Source organism: Larimichthys crocea, chromosome XVII (assembly GCF_000972845.2).
Source record: "Larimichthys crocea isolate SSNF chromosome XVII, L_crocea_2.0, whole genome shotgun sequence".
NCBI classification, from domain to species: Eukaryota; Metazoa; Chordata; class Actinopteri; family Sciaenidae; genus Larimichthys; species Larimichthys crocea.
In genome coordinates, this window is record NC_040027.1 from 6,697,447 (window position 1) to 6,714,126 (window position 16,680).

General features: G+C 45.0%; 1 pseudogene; it reads right to left on the reverse strand.

The window, feature by feature from the left end:
* Window positions 1–1,213: 1,213 nt before the first annotated feature.
* LOC113747980 (alcohol dehydrogenase [NADP(+)] B-like) lies at window positions 1,214–10,724 on the reverse strand (annotated as a pseudogene).
* Window positions 10,725–16,680: the final 5,956 nt, after the last annotated feature.

The window sequence follows — 16,680 nt, forward strand, 5'->3', positions numbered from 1 at the left end:
AAATAATAATATAAAAAATATGTATTTAAACTGCTCACTGGATTCCGATATGCTTAATTGTTCTGTGTATTCAATTTGTTTCATTGTGCCTCCCAATGACTCAAACTTCAATGCCAACATGAACCAATTCACTATATATCTATATATATATCTATATATATATATATATATATATATATATATATATATATATATATTATATATTAACACATATTACACATATACATACCATACCTACATTACATTAACATACCTACATTACACATACATACACATACATTACACATTATCTATATACCACCATACACATTACATATATATATTATATATAATACACTATACATTATATATATATATACACATTACACACACACCCATATATATATATATATATATATCTATATATATATATATATATATAAATAAAGGACTACTCGGCATTAGGACTCAAGGTCCAGTTTTAGAGGGGGTACAGGATTTAGCAAGACGCCCCTGATCTGTAGTTAACCTAGGACATAGGACGTTCCACGAACCGGACTGTGGAGAGCCAGACGAGCCAACAGTCCTGAGGTAACACATGCGGTTAAGGTTGATCAAGTCGTTAGGTGAGAAACCGGCGGCATCGTGATTTGAATTTAATACAGGAGGGGACTGCTAGACAGGTAGCCAGTGTAGGCTTGATGAGCAGCGGGGTTAACTTGACCTTTGCATTCTGGATTCATCTGAAAAGGTTTCACTGTGGGAGGCTGGAGCCCATCAGGAGGGGGTACAGGAGTTAGTCGTAAGATGAACCACAGCCTGTATCGGATTTTAGGTAGCATGTAGAGTTAGCTATGGCCTGATTTTTCTTATGTTGTGACGTGTGAAGCAGCACGACCAGGCAAACAAGGTAAACATGATAAGTTGGGTCATCGATCATGACTCCCTAAGTTTTTCGCTTGGCCCTGTAAGTGGCGAGCAGTTTTGATGTGGATGTTCATGGCTTGAGAACTAGATGTTTGGTTTCTGTTAAAATATTCTAATAATCAAAACCTACCCCCCCCTAACCTTTTAACCGTCATGTTGAGCAGGGAGGGATCAATATTGTGCTATTGTCTTTTGAGGACTCTTCCAATGTAAAGAAATCTGCGAGTGAACTCACCTCAGGGCTAATCTGTGAGGGGATTTTTTATATTTCTCTGCCAGTTGCGTGATCACAGCTCCTAGCCAACATTCATCTGATTCTTTTTCCAGGCCCTTCGTAGGAGCCCAGAGGGCTGTAGGAGGTCATCACCGGCCCCGTTCCCGGCAGTGGGCCAGCAGCTCTCCGTGGCCAGGTAAGGGGTGGCCCTCTACCTGGCCCAACCAAAACACAGAGTTACAAGGTGATCTGTAGCTTTCCGAATGTAACTACTTTAGACTTTTTAGAACATCACAGGAACAGCCTGTTCACTGGAGTAACAGTGGGTTTGATGCTGGCCACAGACAGGAACGTCATCTAATCTTGCCGAACTGCGTGAAGTTAGACAGGCCGATGGATCGACAAGGCCCTTCTCCACCAGCTTCTCCATGGCAGCCCAGGTCAGCTTGTAGTCGATGTTGTCATACAGCAGGGTGCCAGCACATTCTGGGTAAAGGAACGTCACCTTGCTAGAATATATAAAAAGAAAACCGCTAAGAGTGACATGAACTGTTGTTTCTAAAACAAAAACGGGTTAAATACATCGTTATCTTCAAATTAACATTGTTGTTTTTTTCTGACTACCTCTAATTAGCTCGATCTAGCTGAGAAACAGGAGGTGTGTTTTTCCCAATAGCTGATACACGAGTTATCATCTCATTATTAGACCTGCGTAGAGGGTTGAGCTCATGGAAGGCGTAGGCCAAGTGGATGAGGTAGAGGTACAGGTACTCCAGCTTCAGGTGACTTCAGGGTATTCAGGCGGGTCCGGCTCACGTCCTCAGGGTGATGTCGAGTGTTCCACAGCTTGGAAGTGAATGAAACCATCCTCTCTTCTCAGGGTCTGATGCCGCAGTTTGTCAGATGAAGTTAGTAGGAAAGGGTACAGAATTTCACAACACAAACAAGTAGCTTTTCAGATCCGAGGGAAACCTTCTCATGGAACTGTTGAGCTCATGTGGAATGTTTAGCTGCTTTACCTTTGGCAAAGGGCCGATGTGTCCTGCAGGGCTCCCGATTCTCAACTCATTCCCATAGATGGGCACAGCATCAATGTGGCGATACCCGGCCTCCAAGGCCCAGATGACTGCTTGTTTTCACCGCCAACAGCTTTAGCATTCCTTTAGAGTCCATGTGACCAGATTACACATATATATTCACTCTTGTAAACTCCGTTTTGGTCTCCACCAACTACTGAAAAAACCTATCTGGCTTTTTAGATTCACAGCCTTAACTGCTAGCTGCTAACTTTGTCTGTCTTACTGTTTGGTGCTGGGGTTATCAAGGCGGTTTCCGGAAAACAAAACTGGTGTCGGCAAGGCCGAACCAAAACAGCAGGTTAAAGGAGGTGGATCTGGGAGCGACAAGCATGAAAGAACATCAACATGTAGAAGTGGAAACTGCATACCATCAAAAACAGAAAGAAGAATGCAACAAAACACTGCGAATGAAAGCAAATAAAAGGACTTCTCTTTTGAATAAACCAATGGGGGCTCGGTGCAGCCTTACTTTCTGGCTCATCTCTTCCAGTTCCCAGTCCGATAAGGCGGCATCTCTCTTCGGCCCCGTGTTAGACTGCAAAGTCATTCATGCCTTCAGAAGCACCTTTAAAAAAAAAGGACAGGGAGAGCATGATTCAGTCATAAGGAGAGGAGCTCAGCTCTCTCCGAAATGTTTAAAGTGCAGCAGCATGGTTGCTATGTAAGCCCACTCCACTGCTGACAATCGAGTTTTCACCGTGAGGCACAAACGCTGCCGAAAAAACACGTGAAAACAACATACTGTGGAAGAACTGGCTGTACAGACCATTGAGAACAGGAGGAGGGCTGGACTCTGACTTCCTTCAAAAGTCACCAGGCCGAGCTCTTTTGAAAACCGACACAAAGACCCTCACGACACACTTGAAAAAAGGACAATTATTTCCTTAATTAAAATACCAATCAGGACAAGAGCTTTAGCAGGCCCATCAAGCGAGTGTTTCCTGTCCATCTTCCTTCAGGTGGACGGTTCCGGTCCGAGAGGACGGTTTAGACAAAGTCAGCACAGTTCAGAGAACGCTCAGCACATCCTGGCCCTAAACAATGCAGACCCCTTAGAAGCTTCAGGAAGCTTCCAGGAGCACAACAACTGGCATTGAGCTGCTGTGTTACACAACAAAGGAAATTCTGTTACATGTTCATTGGACCACGGTTTTCACTCAAAGTTTCAAAGTTTACTTTTTTTCAGTCCTATGGAGTTCCAAACATTCAGCAAAACAAACAAAGTTTGGATCCAGTCTTTAAAAAAATGAAGCAGTGTCAACCGCGTTCTGGAGAAACTCGTCACGAGGATGAAAGAAGCAGAAAATGTTCATAATCTGAGTGGGCCGAAATCAGATTTTTTTCGTAAAAATAACTCACATCGATTAAAGAAATGATCAACATGGTTGGGAGGTTAATTTATTTTTGACACAGCTCATTCTCTGCTTGCTCTTTCTTCACCAGATCTTAAGGACACTGATTGGTTTTGATTTGAGTTTATGTAAAACACCTTTTGTTCCTTGCACTTGGCTTTCCTCTCGTGGGCACTCTCTTCTCTGGCAACAAAACCTCACTGTGACCTGTCTGACACTCCACAACACAGAACAGTTCCAGTAATGGTTTCCCAGTCCAGCGTGTCAGCTGATTTCATGGGAAAGCCACGGCGCCACAACCACACCTCCACACTGACCTCAGTTCAGCAGCGTGGCCGCCGCAAAGCGGAGCGAACCTGTTCACAGGACTGGCAAAGTAAGGTGTATGTTTAGGACAGGAGCGAATAACCGGGAGCTCTAAGTAGTCGGCTCGTTTGCTCACTGTATCGTCACTATACGTTGTAGTCAGCAGCTAGAAAACTGCCCGTGTTTCGGTTAACGGGCGACCCTTTGCCTGGGTTGGGTTGTGACGACCAGCAGCTGACAAAACAGGAAGATTACAACAAGACCTAGAGACTAAGCAGCCAGTTTTTCTTAATATGTCACGTACGAACAGAAAAAAATATATTATAAATCTAATAAGGGAATTCAACGAGGGACGGTACATTTAGGCTTTAAACAACTGGTCGTAACTTCACGACAGCGACAGCGGTCTTCCAGTTGCAGGTCGCTCGTTCAGCCGACACACCGGCGGCTCAGGTCAAACAGCTAGCCTCTTACTTCCTCCCTGAAATGACTCGAGGTCGCTGCCGCTCCGTGGTGCGACGGGCCGGGTTTTAAACTCATCGACGGCACTCCACCCGCCCTGGCCAGTGTCAAAACGGAAACCCCAGAGGAGCGCTTAAACGCCGACATGTGAATGATTGGCATGGCCGCTTCAGCTCAGCTGTGAAGTGACGTTAGCTCGTCAGCAGCAGCTGTCTGCGCGGCTGCCAGCCTCCGACTCACCGTTTCTGGTAGTTAAAGACGCGACTTTGAACGGGACCTCTCCTTGTTCTTCCTCCTGGGCCAGAAAAGTGTGCGAGATGTATTGTTTTTCTGCCAAATGTTCAAAAACACCTCCTCATTTTGGTGCGTTTCCTTTCGGGACGACGATCCTCTGTTTCCGTGGAAATCCACGGCCGACCAGACAAAGGATGGAAGGACATGCAAGATGGAAACTTAGCCTTGATTCAAATAAATACATATAATAAAATATGAACAAATAAATAAATAAAGCATTACAAGCGTTAGAAATGTAATGTGTTTGTTAAATAATAAGTACCATCCAATGCAGAGGAAGATAATAATAAATCTGTTGGCAGTTCACTTCACAGCAACACGTGCGGCTGGTGAAAACTATTCTAGGTGGGGCTGTGCCATATTCATCAGTTTCAGAACCATCCCTCCAGATAACAATTTAACACAAACTGCAGGATACCAGTATTAATAGCTGCTCTCCCATCAAGTTGTCAGTCAACTGAACACTGTAGATGACCTCTACTTCGGGCTGTCCAAACTTTTTTAAGAGGGACAGATTTGAACAATATGAAATGCCCAGGGGCCAATACTAACATTTTAAAAATGAAAACCCTAAAAGTTACATACACAATGTTCTCTAACATTTCATTTTATTGTCATGATTATCTTTTTTTTTTTTTTAATGACAATGGTCACCAAATCTAAGCCAACAAATCTAAAAGACAATCCTGCCTTTTCTTCACATCTGGAGTCAGATAACACCAATAAAACTGTATGGATATGTTAAACTTGTATGAAGTTGATACAAATCTAAACCTCATGTTCATTTTAAACATGGCCTTTTATGATTAATGCAAAGTTTGTTAACATTTTAAATATAAATATAGAAGAAGAGATACTTTTACTAATCCCCCAGCGGGAAATTCTTTTTTCACTCTGTTTTATTTACATACCAAACCCAGAACACACCACATGCAGTACAAGGGCTCGCTAGACATGCAATGTGGAGAGAGATGGTGGAGTGATGGGCAGCCAGCCAGACGGCGTCCTGCGAGCATTGGGGGGGGTTCTTTGCCTTGCTCAAGGGCACCTCGGCATGCCAGGAGGTGAGCTGGCACTCTCCAGCTTCTAGTCCACCTTTCATCTATTTTGGGTCCATGCTGGACTGAACCGGCCCCCTCTGGTACCCAAAATTCCTGTGCTTGGCTGCCTACAAGTCAAAGTGATAGAGGAGTTCTCACGGCTCCAGTCACCATTCTACGTGGTGAAGTAGGGACCTCCCTTTAGGAAGAGATCTTTGAAAGCCTAAGCATCTGCATCGAAGGTAACCACTGTCCTCCTTCCGTGCTTTACCACAAACTCTGCATGTACTGCCCAGACATCAGCTGTGCACAAAACTTTGTGCCTAAGGTGAAGATTGATTCCACTGTTAAACCAATAGCGCCGAAACTACACGCCTGCCTTCTGTGTCAGCTGAACGGGACCGACTGTTGAAACGCGGTGTGATTGAAAAATTGATGAATCGCCCTGGGTTTCGCGTATTGTGGTCACAGGGCGGAAAACTTGTGGAATACGGATGTGCACAGATCTCGTGTAACCAAACAAAGCTGTGATCCACAGACTGCTACCCCCGTACCTCATGTGGATGAACGTTTGCACACTTAAAAGGTGCAAAGATGTTTTCTACAATCAACCTGGCTACGCATACTACCAGTTTCCTCCTTCTAAAGATGCAGGGACCTCATTTATTACACATGACGATTTGTTCAGATTTTGCGGGTTCCTTATGGCCTTGCATCGGCTCCCTCAGCCTTCCAGAAAAGTGGCTGACATCCTTAACGACCTCCCAGGTGTCAAAATTATCTGGACGACCTTTCTTCTATGGTAAACACCTCTGCTGAGCATGACCGAACCTCAACACTGTCCTCCAAAAGTGTGAAGGAAGCTGGACTGGTGTTTAAATTGCGAAACAAGTGTCATTCAGGAAGGACCTCACTACGCTTCCTAGGTCATACCATTACTGCAGATGGCATCCTTCCTGACCTAGACCATATTAATGACTCCTGAGACCCCTCCCCCATTAGATGCTGTTGCCTGAGATCATTCTGGGCTTAAGTATCCTGTTACTCAAAGTTTCTCCTAAACTTGACAGCGGTTGTGGCCCTATGTGTGCCTGTGCCGTGACAAAGCAAATTTACATGGACCCCTGCAGCACAAAGCAGTTTTGAGTCAAGTCAAGCAACTTCTTGTGAACAGTCCTGCACTTGCTCTTTTCGGACCCTTCGTGCGACCTGACATTTCCACAGCTGTAAGTAGTTGCCTGCAAGTACAGCCTGATGGCACACGAAAACCAGCGCTTTTACTTCACGCACACTGGACTGAAACAGAGAGAAATATTCGATTGTTGAATAGAAGCACTTGCCTGTTGTGGGATACGGAAAAATGGAGAACATACCTGTGGGGACGCTGTTTTACTCTCCGCAAGACCACCAGGCATTAACAACACTGCTCAGTACAAAAGGAATCGGTCGGACTGGAATGCGAGTGCCTGCTGGTAGGGATGGGGCAATATGGACTAAAAAATGTATCCGGTAATTTCTGGTATTTATCATGGAGGTAAAATGATTATAAATACACACCAATTCAGCTAATCTTTTTGACTATAAATTATCACCAAAATAATAATAGAGGCTACTAAACTAAACATCAATGAAGTTCAAGTAGACACCTGTAATGCAAAAATGTAGTGTGTGACACCAACAAAACAGTCTGAAATGGTGAGAACGAATTATTTATTAAAATGTACACCAGGCAGTGAGAAAACAGTGCAAACACTGCCAAAACACAAAAATCACAAAGTAATGCAACTGCAAATACAATCTGATAAAATAAGACAATAAATAAAAGTTCACTGAAATTAATGCAATCAGTGATGAAAAGTACCACGAGTGGCTGGATCATGCCACAAATTAGATACTAGTTCAGTTTTCACTTACATAACACTTCACTCAAACATCTTAATGGACAAATGTTATAACAACATGCAACAACCGTTTCTTCTGTTGGGTGTACCAAATATGCAAATGACAACATGATAAATTAAAAAACAAACAAAACAAGCATAAAAACAAATATAATTTCAACAAATTTCAATGACCCAGTAAACACTGAAATACTCTGGTGTACAAAAATGTGGAACGAGGCTCACAGGAATATCTGTACGTTCACACCTTAAGATTTTTGGTCACAAAGGACTAGCATATTTAACTGTGGCTGGTTTCAGAAGAGACCGCTGACAGGTTACCGCATTCCCTCCAGCACTGAGGACTCTCTCTGGGCTGTACTTGTTGCAGAATGCACAGTACTTCTTTCTAAACTACCTATCACCGGGAAATTCTCATGTACTTTCCACCATGTAAGTGGATTGCTCTCACTGTCTGCCAGTTGGCCAAGTAAGTAACTGCTTAATTCGGCCTCAATTACAGTGTAAGAACACTGATGGAGGCCTCAGCAGCAGCTGCTTGTTTGACAAAGCTTCCAAGACTCTTCCTGTTTCTTCCTGTGATGATTGTCCTCCGTTCTTGACCCTGGCCTTTTTCAGAAGATTGAGGTGAGTTTCAGAGGTAGCAGCAGCAGGCCACTTGGCATGGCCAGACACAATTCTCCCTCTGTGACTATTCTGGTTTTGAACCAGGCGCTTTTCCTGATTCAGGTGCTGTGTGCGAAAGCACGGATCAAGAAATGTTGCTTTGTTGACCGCTGTATTTGGTCATCATATCCAGAAAAGTCCAGTAATGACGTTTTTATGGTCTTGAGATCTGAATAATCCTTCCCTGCAGAAGTTCACTGCTAAAAAGGTAAAGAATAGGCTTCAGGTATGACACTGTGACTTCATTCTCTGAGGAGAGGGCATCTGTGGAATCCAGGAGAGGTCCTAATGCCTTGCTGGACAGCCTCAAAGATGTCAATGTCCTGCCACTTCAGCACCAGATGCCTGGTTGACCGTTCAGCAGCCAAAACGGTGATGGCCTTTTCTTGCTCAAGACCTGCGGAATCATCATCTGCCTGGTCCCATCGTGTAGGGGATTCAGTCCCAGTTTACGCTGAGAAGTCGAGCCTCTTGTGCAGCCTTGAGAGCCCGTTGCTTTTTCCAGCTGTGTGAAAACAAGCTGAAATCTTCTTGCAGACTCCCACAGCTCTGTCAATCCTCATGCATCGCTCTGCAACACAAAACACAAATAACCAAAAAGGACAACTTGTTTCCAGAATGTTTTATATTAATTAAGTCTGTTTCAGTTCACATTGTCTATGTCGTAAGTTGGAAATTAGCTGCTGGGCCTTCCGTATAAGGCCTTGTTTCCTCGTCCCTTTTCGTGCAGCGTCTGCAGTATTCCTGGTGCTCGAATACATCCTCAGGTTTCTGTGTGATAATAATTATTTAATATACATCATCTGAGAACACTGTTAATATCGTTTAAAACTAATTTCACATCATTTACACAAAACTGTTGCTGTTTGTTATTCTTATTGCATCTGATGAGAGCGAAGTTCAACTGGATAAAATATATCTCACTACTCTAAACTAGAGAGTTTCTGCTTTATGGTGACACATGTTATTGTACTTTTACAGTAAATGATTGGCTTATACTTGGTAGCAAATTCACAGTAACACATACTAATTGTTTTACACTGTTATTAATAAGAACAATAATAAAACAACATTAATATTAATATTATTATTACATGTTTTTTAATTTCCATGATCATTCAGATACACGTTAAAATAAAAGTCTACGTAATTATTACAGACATCAAGACAGACACATTCAGAACAAAACAGACAATATATTTTATTCAAACATTCTATGGTTGCTATGTTTTGTCTCCAGGTTCATCATTTTAATAGATCATAACTAGGGAAAGATCATAACTTGAACATAAACAAAACCGAACGGTCACGAAAAAGTTTGTCTCCTCTTTCACCGACTATTAACGGAAAATTAAACTTCAACTGCGGATTGTTTACATCCACTCCACGATTAAAAGCACACAGAGTGAAGAAGAAGACCAAGAAAACTTGCGTAATGGGAAATGTGAGATTTGATTACTTTTTTAAATGTTTTATATCGATTTTAACCGGACTGTACCGGATCAATCGATGTATTCGTTTGAAAACAGACCAAACATGCGCATGAAATGATGACTTTATGACAAATATTAAGATTTAAATGTGCAAACGAAGTATTATCTAATTAGAAATGCGTTCATTTCCATACATCTCCAGAACATTAATGTGAACGCTGGATACATTTTTTTTGTATATCTCTTTTTATCTCTGAATAAACCAGTAAAAACGGTCCACAGAAAAAAGAAAAAAATTTGAAATGAAATATGAACAAACCCCTCGTGTATTGTAAAATGACATATAATTTAACAAGACTGCCTGAGAGGGTCAAAAATATGAACAAACCATATCACCATCAAACTTCCCCAGTTATTAGATACATTAGATAATTATTTTTGGTATTCTTCCTGACATTTATGTTCGTTATGTAAATGAGCTTTTTTTGGTAATTCAGGAGAAATCAACAACACCAATAAACAAAATTTACATACATTTATTTTTTATAACAACTGAGTTTCTTTAGCATCATCTTTACTCAGGTTGAAATCTGGGTTTTATTTTTAAATATTTATTTTCAAGGTTTATGTCCCAAATTGGTTCAAAATGTCATTCTCCAGAACGAGAGAATTAGACTGCTTGACAAAATGTAGAAATCATGACAGAATCTATTTTCAACACTGAGTGTTTTGAGACAAATCGTACAGGCAGATTGCAACTGTATATAGCAGTCATTTACATTTAATGAGTGTAATAAGCAGGCTTCCATCTTCTCGACAAATTTAAAACTTTGCTCTGTGAAATCTTCCACTTTTCAATTTCAAACTTGTTTAAGTAAATTTACTGAAGCCTGACATCCTCTTTCTTCATTCTCCAAAGCACCAGCACTCTGCTACACCTACTAGCCTGCCCCAGAAGAGGAAGCGGACCTTGTAGCCCGTCCTTCCCAGCCTTCTCCTGGCATCCAGAGCTGCTGAGTCAGCTTCCACTGCTTCTACCAGCTCGTTGGACTTGGTCCCAATTGCCAACATGATTTGTTGAGGTATGATTTAGACAAAATCTCTTTTCAAAGCAACACGTGACATTTTCCATGAAATAGATCATAATTGTTTCATTTCTGTTTCTCTGCTCCTCACAAGGTACAGAATGGACACCCGCGTCCAAACACTTTAGAGCTGGGACGTCGATCAAAACCGAGCTGTGGGAGCAACTGGGTCCGTCCTAGCTCAACAGAATCAGTCACGATGAAGATGGACTGGTGACTATCGACCAGCGTTTTGGGGTCGGAGTCCATCCTCCTCATTATGATGTGGACATTTCTGGTGAACCAAAGCCTGGCAAGCCAAAACAGAAGAGAGCCAGGAAGTAGGACCTCCACCTACAACCTCCTACCTCATCAACCAACAAACCTACCATCCACCTTAAGACTCAAAATAACAAAGACAACCAAAAGACAAACCATCTCAGACAACGCATCCACCTGAAGCCTCTTTACCTTTGACCTGCAAGCCTCCTCCACCTGCAGACTCTGACCACCACCTGTAACACAAGCCTCTGACTACCAACCTCAGCCAACAAGCTACAGAGCTTCTCCACCAGCAGACTGAGGAAAACAGCTGTCTCCTGGCCCTCCACCAACCAGCTTCAACCTACAACCTGTAAGCCTCCTCCGCTTCAAATTCAAACACCACCCACTGTCTATCTCTGCCAACGACCTGCAGTCACCTCCACCTTCCACAATTCTGGCAACAAGTTGTAGCCTGACCCTCCACCCACCAGCCAACACAATGCAGGTCTCCTCCACCTGCAGACTCTGCCCACCCACCTGTAACACAAGCCTCTGACTACCAACCTCAGCCACAAGCTATAGAGCTTCTCCACCTGCAGACTCTGGAAACAGCGGATCCTGGCCCTCCACCAACCAGCCTTTGCCACACCCTGCAGCCTGCCTCCCTCTGCCGACTGTGCTAGAAGCTTTGAGTGACCCTCCACCTAAACAGCCTCTGCCTCCAGCCTTCAGGCCGCCTCCCACCTGCAGACTCTGCCAAGCAGCTTTGACTGACCCTCCACCTACCTGCCTCTGCCACCACTCTTCAGCCGCCGCCTCCACCTGCAGATTGTGGAAGAGCTGTACCCGGCCCTCCAGCCTTAAGGCTGCCTCCAACTGCAGACTGTAGCAAACAGCTGACCCTAAAAACTCCACCCACCTGCCTTTGCCAACAGCCTGCAGGCCGCCTCCACCGCAGACTGTGGCAAGGAGCTGTACCCTGACCCTCAACCTGCCTTCCTCTTCTCCATTCTCAGCCGCCTCCACTTGGAGACTCTGACAAGCAGCTCGAGGCTGACCCTCACCTGCCAGCCTGCTTGCTGCCTCCACCTGCAGACTCTGGCAAGCTCTTTTGACGACACTCCACCTTCCAGCCTTTTTCCACCACCGCAGCGCCTCCACCTGCAGATTGTTGACAAGCAGCTGTCCTTTCTTTTATCCCCTGACCCTCCCACCTACCTGCCTTGCCACCAACCTGCAGGCGGCCTCCACCGCAGGACGTGGCAAGGAAGCGTACCTGGAACCTCCACCTACTCTCTGCCCTCTGCCACCAGCCAGCAGGTCACCTCCACGTGGCAGAATGTGTAATCAGCCTTACTGACCCTCGAACAACAACCTTCACCCCAGGCTTTAGGCCGGCCTCCCCTGCCGATTTGTGGAGGGGTGCATCAAATGCTTCTTGCCACAGTCTGCAGGTGGAGGCGGCACTGCAGGCAGTTTATAAAGGCCGGTAGGTGGAGGGTCAGTCAAAGCTTCTTTCCGAGTTGCAGGTGGAGGGTCAAGTAACAGCTGTTTGCCACATCTACAGGTTGAGGCCTGCCGCTGAAGAACCATGGCCAATGAAGCAGTTGGACTGGACCCTCCACTTACCAAGCTCTACCGCTCCACCCTGAGGCGCCTCCACCTACCTGCCTGACCAGCCTGGGCAGGCCGCCTCCACTTGGAGATCTCGGACAAGCATCTCGAGCCTGACCCTCCACCTGCCAGCCCCTGCTGCGCCCTCCACCTGGCAGACTCCGGCAAGCCAATGGTTTGAATGGACACGTCCACCTGCCAGCTGTGCCACCAGCCGCAGGCCACCTGCCACCTGGAGACTGTGGAAAGCAGCTTTAGGACTGACCATCACCTCCCAAACTTTGCAACAGCCGCAGCCCGCCTCCACCTGAGACTTGGCAAGAGCTGCAGCCTGACCCTCACCTACCTGCCTCTGCCTCGAACTTGCAGGCGACCTCCACCTGTCGACTGTGGAAGCAGCTTTAGACTGGACCATCCACCTACCCTCCGTTGCCAACAGCCTTGCAGTCCCTTCCAGCGCAGACTGGGCAAGAAAGCTGTTTGCGTAACCCTCCACATTCCAGCCTTCCCTTGGGGGGCTCCAGAGGACTTCAGGGGAGGCGCGGCTGTGGGGAAAAAAATAAAAAATTATCTTACAAAGATATGTGGTCCTCATCACTGTGCGATGAAAACTCGGAGAGCTAGCCCCCAAAGAGTAGCAAAAAAAAAATCACAAAACGACACAGTAGTCCAGCGCGAAGAAACGCTGCTAGTGTCTCCTGCTAATGTCTTGCTAATGTCTCTGCCCTAATGTCTCCTGCTATGTCTCTGCTTAGTTTGAATCAGTCACGAAGCTCCTGGTTGTTTCATAAAGACAAAGAGGCTTTTACAGTGAAGTGAGACCTCTTGCTGCGATATACTACCTTTGGGTTTACTTCATTCTGGGTCGTCATTGGTGGGTCAAAGGTGAATGTGGGCGGGTACTAATAGATTCTCCTACTCGGATTGGTCGACCAGTTGGAAAGGTGTCATCATCCACACTCTGTGTTGTTTTAGCCTTGCAGCACCGCGAGCTGCTACCTGCTGTTCATATTCTTTAATACCGCTTGTTTCAAACATCGCGTCGTCTTAAAACTCGAAGTCTTCTTTCCTCCTCCTTAAATGTGTTTTTTTACGTGAAGGATGTTTTTTAACAAAAAATGTGTTTAAATGTATTTAAATATGTTTAAAAACACACAAAGATGTTAAAAACATACACAAAGTTTGTGTTTAAAAAAATATTTGAGCACATTCACAAATAAAGATAAAAAAAGTGTGAATGACATATGTCCATAGTTACGGTGGTTATTGTTTCTTTTCCGATAAATAGTATTGTCTTGTGCAGGCCATGCAACTGAGAATGCAAGCTATGAATCAGATGGGATTTAGAATTTGCCATGTCTAGCGAGTCACCCTAAAATTGACTAGAATGCAGGAAATTGCATCTAAGAAATACAAAATTTCCTGGGGGAGGACCCCCAGACCCCCCTGCTGGAAAATAAGTTACATAATGAAAAATTTCACCATCCCCCCTGGTTTCATTTTACAACTCGACTACTGTCTACAGGTGGAGGTGGCTTGCACGTAGGTAGCAAAGGCTGGTAGGTGGAGTGTCAGTCAAAGATGCTTGCCAGAGTCTGCAGGTGGAGGCGGCCTGAAGGCTGGTGGCAGAGGCTGGTAGGTGGAGGTTCAATCAAAGCTTCTTACCAGAGTCTGCAGGTGGAGGCAGACTGCAGGCTCGTGGCAGAGGCTGACAGGTGGAGGGTCAGGGTACAGCTGTTTGCCAAAGTCTGCAGGTGGAGGCGACCTGAAGCAGCTGTACCCTGACCCTCCACCTGCCAGCCTTTGCCAACAGTCTGCAGGCCACCTCCACCTGCAGACTGTAGCTTTGACTGGCACTCCATCTACCCTTCTCTGTCTCCAGCCTTCAGGGTGCCTCCACCTGTAGACTATGGCAAGCAAGTAGTAGATGGAGGGTCAGTCAAAGCTTCTTGCCACAGTCTGCAGGATGAGATGGCCTGCAGACTGTGGAAAGGAGTTTTAGACTGACCATCCACCTACCAAACTTTGTCAACAGCCTGCAGCCTGCCTCCACCTGCAGACTCTGGCAAGCAGCTGCAGCCTGACCCTCCACCTACCTGCCTCTGTCACCAACCAGCAGGCCACCTCCACCTGCAGAATGTGGTAAGCAGCTTTGACTAAAACTCGAACAAACAGCCTTCGCCTCCAAGCTTTAGACCACCTCCACCTGCAGATTGTATGGTCTGCAGCTGCAGGCCTCCACCTGTGGACTGTGGCAAACAGCTGTACCTTGACCCTCCACCTGCATACTCTGGCAAGTAGCTTTGACTGACCCTCCACCTACCAACCTTTACCAACTGCCTGCAGGCCACCTCCACCTGCAGACTGTGGCAAGAAGCTTTGACTGACCCTCCACCTATCAGGCTCTACCTCCATCCTGAAGGCCGCCTCCACCTGCAGACTCTGGCAAGCAGCTTGGACAGGCTACAACCTGCAGGTGTAGGCAGCCTGCAGATGACCTCCACCTTCAGACTGTGGCAAGAAGCTTTGACTGACCCTCCACCTACCAGGCTCTACCTCCATCCTGAAGCTCCATCCTGAACCTGCTGCTCATCATCCAGTCATCCGCTTGTGTGTGTGGTGTGTGTGTGTCACCCCTCCGTGGATGCTGCTATACTATCTTGACCAATTATGTGGCGGCTTTCACACAAAAAAAGTGGTTAGAAAATTTTTTTTTTTCCCTAGTTTATATTTTTAGTGTTCCCTTTTTTAATTGAAAGCCGAACGTGATGGTCAACGTGGGTGAGCAGGCATGGCACGAGTGAGAGTCAGGGACGAGACAGTGAGGCCACAGAAGTGAAAAAAAAGGGGCTCCCGTTCACTTCAAAGAGCCGGCTCTTAGAAACCGGATCGTTCGCGTCCCGACACATCCTAATGCCCGGTATGCAGATGGCCGTCCACCCCTGACACACCCACTCCTTTGGACATCCTACATAAACCAACCGACGCAGTTACCTGGCACTAAGGACCTCTATTGCAGAATAAACACTTTGACAATATCGTGGGCTGAAAAAAAAATGAATCCTACTTCTACCACAACACTCCTACAAGATGATTTGTTTTTTATTAACATAATGAAGCTATGAACATCCACAGCTAGACGTTTTGTCTTGAAATGTGGTTTTAAAAATCTCACCCTCTCCAGAAATCTTAGTTACTGTCTTGTGCCATTTCATTGACTGCTCCTCTCCTCCCTGTGTCCAGGACAAACCTAACACTAAATCAAACACAATGGTTCTGACGAAAGTGAAGAAAAACAAGGCAGTGATGAACAGATGTGTCCGTAAATACATAAGGGTTAAAGTGTAGTGTGATGAGTTTTTAAAAGCCCTTGAACCTTTTCTGGATGCCAAACTTTTAGGTCTGCTAATATGTTTGATATTTGCAGCCTGTGATTTATTAAGTAACAGCCTGGTTCACCCTCAAAGCTTTGTTCCACTTGTTGTCTAATTAGGCCTCTTGACTTTGTGGATGTGCTCCTCCGTCTTATTCAGGGTTCTTATGTTAAAAAATCCGTTTAGACTGATATTGACAGTGTGCTCAGATGATTTATGTTACAGAATTATTTTTGTGTTTGATCACATTTCAACACAGCAAACCGCTGACGATGTTTTTTCTAGCACAGGATATGCACACCCTGCACAGAATAATGAGGAACAAGGCCTTGATGGAGGTCTCAGCAACTTAATTGCACTTTGCTTTTGATAGTACGGATGCTATATACACGATCATTATATTGAAACAGTTAGCGACCCAAACTGCAATCACACCCCACAGAGAGCATACATTTATACAGTTTATTCACACCAAATGAATCGTGCAATCAGGAGCAGTGGTGATCGGATGAGATCTTAAAAGGTAGGAGATCCAGAAACGTGCAAGGCTGGTGGAGCAGCAAACTTCAGGAGCCGGTGTTTAGATAAGACTGAACTGGAGGCTGACTGGCAGGATTTCCTGAAGCCACAGGGAAAGTAAGGTTTTAAACGGATTGAAAAAAAACAATCTGTGAAGTCTTGTGAAGGTGGAATCAGTCCTCTATTATAGGC